Here is a 6,000-nt window from a genome sequence, read left to right on the forward strand (position 1 = left end):
TTCCATTTTGTCTCATTTAAACCCTGATCAAATAAGTCTTACAAAAGAGTTAGCCAAGGGACAGAGCTAAAGGAAATTACAGTGAATCAAGAAGTTTTTGTCATGACATGTAAAGTTTTAACCTTTGCTAAAGGACATATATTTAGTTTGTAATTAAGACGTGCAAAAAGGTTGAGCTGTCTGAACCACTTTGAAGCTGAAAGTAGTTCTTCTGTTTCCTTCAGAATCCATCATCAGCCCAGGACATCGGTTTACACGTTGCAAATATGAAAGGGCATGGCATATTAGGGCTTACAGGGCCAGATAGTTTCATAGGAATAAAATATTTTTGTTCCATTGTAAGTTCCATTCTTTAGTTGCAATGACTATACTGCTGGAGGTATAAAATTTCAAATACAAATAAGTGCCTTGAGGTTCTCACAAGGGCACAGACTAGCCCTCTAGTTTTTGAAGGCAACAGCTTCAAAACAACAAAAACTAAACCTGTAGCCATGACCTTGAAGTTGCCCATGGGATCATCTCATGTGCCTAATTGCCCATCCATGAGTAAGCAAGCAAGAGTGGATTGCATTCCCCAAAAGACTTAAAGTACTCAGATAAAAATTTACCATAATAAATTAAACTTCAAATTAATAAGATATTTACAGGTTTACTTTTTTTTTTTTTTTTTTTTTTAACTCAGAAAAGTGTCTTAATCACAGAGGTTAATGTTATGATATTAAAATACCACTGAGCATTAGGGCTGGATAGTTCTGCAAGTGGAAAATATCCTGAGGTAAGGATATTTTCCCAGGATTCCTGGGAGGTAGATGTCACACAATAAAGCCTTAAAGCAGTCTCCATTGTGCCAGGCACTATGCAACATACCTGCCTGGAAGTGTCCATGTGAGAAACCATGTTGACTCCTTGTCCCAGAATAGATAGAGGTACAAAAGGATATTTGGGATGAGGTTTCACTTGACTTCAGACCTCTACAGTGCAGATCCCATGTTTTAGTCATGTGGGAGGCTTTGGCTGCTCAGCAGAGGCAGCTTGGAGCCTGGAAACTTGATGCAGCTCTTCTGGTCTCCCTGCGCTGTCAGGGTACTTGTGTCTTTTAGCAGCTGACACTGGTCTCTCAGCACCATGTACTTGCCTTTCTTGAAATATCTTGTTTCACACAGGGCAAGGAATAAAACATGAATTAAAAGTACCTTCTGCTCTTCTCAAGTGAAGATACTTATATATGATCACATAAAATGCCCCCTGTATTTGTTTTTATTATATGCAACATACAAGAAAAGAAAATTCATTCAGATCAGCTGTATGGAGGGTGTTCACATATTTTAAGACAAAATTCCAAAATCAGATTTTAGCCAAATGTAACTTTTCACCCTCTACCAGTCTCTTTATAGTTTTTTGGCTTTAGTTCTGTCATCAAAGCAACAATTTTCACGGCCTTGTTCCTATGCCACCGTGCACTATCCCAAACATGTTTCTTCAGAAGTTTTAAAAAAGACCAGTCTTGCTTAACACTATCAGGCTTTATTCCAAATTGTAGGGGAAAAGAAAATAAGTATAGAATAAAATTGCCATTACTATAAGTAGTATTTCTCAGTGTGCCAGTGATTTCTTTGACCTTTCTGGATACGTTACGATGTCACAACTCTGCAGCTTTGGCCTATTTTTTTGCATAGCCTTCACTGGGCTAGACTTGATGGAAATAAACATCTTACATAACAGTCCGGCTGTGCACTCAGCTCTCTTCCCTTCTCTATTTTTTTTTCCTGAAGGAGATTTTCCCAGCATGAATTCTGTATGTACAATTAACATTTGCCAAATTTCGTCTTCAAAATCTGTTAGGGTTTATAAGAAGATTAAGAGACAGAGCTGATGTGTTTCATCACTCTTCCTCTGTAATCACACAGCTTTACGCTAGGAAAGAGAGCAAGAGGCAGGTTAAAAATGGAGTAATTCCCTTGGAAGTAGAACTAAAATAGAAGGCTCTGAATGTGAGATTTTGTACTACTGGGGTTATTTAAAACAAACCCTTTCAGGAAAGAGCAAAGATCAGATACAGATTACCCTCATAGACATAAAAGATACCCTGACCTGGTAGCTTTTGCTGTTATGTTAATAGCAAAAAGAATGAACAGTATTGCAGCACAGAATCTTAACTCTTTCCTTTTCTTTTGCTTATATATTTTTGGCTGAATTTGTAGCAGGCATGTATACAGACAGACTGGACAGGAAATCTTCCTAAAGAATAAAGGATGAAATATGTATGTGGAAATAAATTTACCCAAAGTGAATACAGAAATAGGTGCATATATACCAAGAAAAAAAAAAATGTCCCAGCATATGTACCATAGATTGGCATTAACCAAGTTGCACATACAGGTTTTTAAAGTATGGAAAGTCTGCAAGCAAAATTTTGCAAAGCTCTCAGAGTTATTTTCTTTTTAAAGTAAAGTCTCAGGAGGTACCATCAGCCTCTACTTTCAAAATGACTGAACAGTTTAAAAATAATCACAAAACATATTATTTTGGACCTGATGAAGTAAACAGAATCCTAAATGACCAGGTCTACAATTACCAAATCAGTAGTGTTAAACCCACTGTATTAGAAAAAAATATTTGATATGTCAACAGTGGACATGAAGTAGCTTTTCCATTTTAATAGTTAAGTACTACCTGTGTCCTTTAATTAGCTTAGACACTCCTGTGTTCCATACACACTTCCATAGCTAATTTAGTAAAATAAACCTTCCCCTTCACCTTGTCTATGTACAGCAATTTTGTGATTTTCATCAGTATAATCAATGATAAAAAAATCTGTCAGGCTTAGAAGTGTTGAGTTTCTAACAAAATGAATAAACAGATGGAAGTTGTGATTCCTTCATGGCCAAGCAGGTTTTAAAATTTGCTCTTAGCTTAGTAAAAGTAACAGAAAAAAATAAGTGGAAACTGTATGCCCACATTATTTCAAGCCAGGTTTCCAAAAGAATTTATGAGCTTCATGGAATTCTTAAGTCATGAACATCCATGCCTTTTCCACTTAGAACTGTTACATTCTGTGTATGATTTATGAGCAACACTGGTTAAAAATTGTATGCCAATTGAATATGTTCCTTAAGCCAATTTTATGTACATCTGTAAGACTGACAGATACAAGACACAATGTCAAAACAGAAAGGATAAACCAACTAAAAGTATTAACAGGATTTAATGCATCACCTCCCACTTCTTCAACTACTGTTCAAGAGAGGAAAGACACTGAGGATGGGGGAGGGTCTCAGATCTCAAATTTTAACAGTACTCATGTTCCTGTGACAGATTTGGAATAATCATGACGGGAAAACACAAAAAACATCTGGTTGTAAAGTATCATCATTTAAGATGCTCCCAGATTAGCTATTACTTAGCTATTGCTAAATTACATAAACCCTGGTGTTCCATGAGGATTGTCAGATGGATCTGTCACTGAAATGTGCAGACTGTCACACTCAATGACTTGGAGCAATAAATAAACAATAAGAGTCCTCAGACATAATTTACAAGGTTTTCCAGACCTAAAAGAAATCCTTCTTTACTTCACACTACTCAGTGGAACAAAATGTCACCCAGTTCTGCATCTCTAACTGCATCCTTTGCTGTACATACACCTGCCATTTCCAGGGCCTAAAAGAACTGCTTCAGACTGAAAAAATTCCTGCTTCCTGTGGCTCTTAAGCCAGAGGAATTATCCTCCCATGAAAGCAGAGTTTTAGCAATTCCTACATAACACCTTCTGCTGCCTCATCCCTTTTATATGACATGAAGAGGAGGGTCTAACATGAGGCTCTGACAATAAATCTTCAACAATATTTTGAGCAACATTCTGATTTGTTTTCTATCCTGTTATTCATGGTCTTCCTTCCTTTTTATGCTTAGGTCTAAGATACCTAGCTCCAAGGTAGGTGCTCACACTGCAAGAAATCATTGAATGAAATGAATCCCATGCTTGAACTCTAAAAAATATTTTATAGTTTTGAATTGCAATTGCTGGTTTTTTTCTTCCAAAAAAAATCTTGCTTTTTTTTCCTTCCTTTCTTTCTGAGTGACAGTCAAAACAGATACATATCCTAAGCACATATATATTTTTGTCTTATTCATTCCAAAGAAGTTGAAGTAAAAGACTTCTAACTGAAAAGCAATCAAAAATGATAACTGCAAATAGTATTTACCTGCTGTGATTTGAGCCCAGATTCAACTGTTAGAAATATATGGAAATTGAATATTCTTGAGTGAAGAAGTGATACTACTCATTATAATATATTTTATTAATGTGTGATTATTTTGAAAAGAAAATATCTTGTAATACCAGGGTATTTTATTCAGGCTCATTGTCAGGCAAATTCTTAAAGCTATTATTCGAAGTTTCCCACAGTCATCACTAAAAGCTCTATTCAGCACCAAATACCAGCACATGCCTGAACAATCTGCACATAAATGTTCATTCCCACAATCCATCCTCTGGTGTTTCAAACCGGATTGCTACTTACATCAATCTGTAAGGCAAAATTCTTTCTTAGTAAAGCTACTAGTGTCCTATCTCACCGAAATCTAGCAAATTGTCCTACTGCATAATGTAAATGTATGCAGGCCAGACAAAGTGATTCATGCCTTGTGCAAGTACAATTTTTAAGTACAAAATAAACATTGTGTTTATATACTAAATATATGCACTGGTTTGGACACAACTCTTTCATTCCCATAGAAACAGAAGTCAGTATTAGCATGGTGGGGTCTTGAGGGTGAAAGAGGCTGATCTCTGGGGTTATGGACTCCTCCCTGCATATCCATGGTCACATCCTATGTTGTAAGTGGTACTGAGAAGATCTGGCTCCACAACCTTGGGCAAGATGCTCAGGGTCAGCTCTAATAAAGAACATTATTGCCTAAAACAAAAGGGCTAAACCCCAAACTTGTATCCTTCAAAATAAACCTCACAACTGCTGCCTAAACCTGGATGTGCCTGAGCCTGCTCTTTCTGCATTGTGAAGGTCTCCACATGCAGAGAAGGGCCCATACCCGGCACCTACAGGGATGGGGGCAGGAGAAGTGGTGAGCAGGAGAATGAGGATGGCACTGGGCTGTGCACACAAGGCTTCCTGCCCTCTGGGTCTGGGAAGGTGTCTGCTGAGGAGCTGGATCCAGAGGCAGCCCCCAGTCAGCGTGCTAGCCTGAGGCAGCTCCTCCTCACAGGTGTTTAATATTCCCATGGTGCAATCACAGGAATTTTAAAATACTTAAAAATCCCAAGTTTTACCTCTGCTCTAAATATTCAGCTCCTTTTCCACCAGCACCTTCACATAGTGAATATTGACCTACTCCTGCTTACCCCTTTTTACCTGCTATGAGGGAAGCATCAGGATGGGTCTGACCTGTTTTCTAAGGCAGAATCAAAACTGGAAGCTGCGTGTAGTTAAAAATTATATATCATCAGTAGTTTCCTGCCCATGTACACAACTAAAATAAAATAATTTAATCAGACATCTTTGTACCTATAAGAATATTGTCCTTTTTTTTGTTCTTCGCCTAAAAAGAGGGGATTGTTGTATTTTCTCCTGATTCTCCCGTATATCTGGGTGCCTTTTATCTGGGTGCCTGTATATCTCCCTTTCTTTAATTGATATTTTATACAAAGTCTTTATAAATCTTCCTGTTATGCTTCAATGAAATTTCAGACAAAATAGTAGGTAATAATCCACATCACTCTGAGTCTTATCTAGGTGTTTTCTCAGAAGCATTGGTATTTTCAACTTCTGGGACATTTAGGTACATTCCTTAGATGAAGATTATTCTGTAAAATATTTACAATAAAACCCAACCCCTCTATTCTCACAAAATTATTTTCTTGTTTTCAAAATGCTGATTTGGATTTCTGTCCTTTGTATGTGATATATTTTCTCAGCCTTGCATTTTGCATTCTGGACCATAAAGCCAATCTTTATTAGGATACCTGAAAGATTTAGATCC

The 6,000-nt window shown here is 37.2% G+C and overlaps 1 long non-coding RNA gene across 1 annotated transcript in view; it reads right to left on the minus strand.

The window, feature by feature from the left end:
• Nucleotides 1–3,913, minus strand: part of LOC115492367 (uncharacterized) — a 28,187-nt gene extending 24,274 nt beyond the window's left edge. Inside the window, exon 1 of the long non-coding RNA XR_003957687.4 lies at nt 868–3,913. This is a non-coding gene — a long non-coding RNA (uncharacterized lncRNA). The remainder of the gene's footprint in view (nt 1–867) is intronic.
• Nucleotides 3,914–6,000: the final 2,087 nt, after the last annotated feature.

Source organism: Taeniopygia guttata, chromosome 1A, assembly GCF_048771995.1.
Source record: "Taeniopygia guttata chromosome 1A, bTaeGut7.mat, whole genome shotgun sequence".
In the NCBI taxonomy this organism is placed as follows: domain Eukaryota; kingdom Metazoa; phylum Chordata; class Aves; order Passeriformes; family Estrildidae; genus Taeniopygia; species Taeniopygia guttata.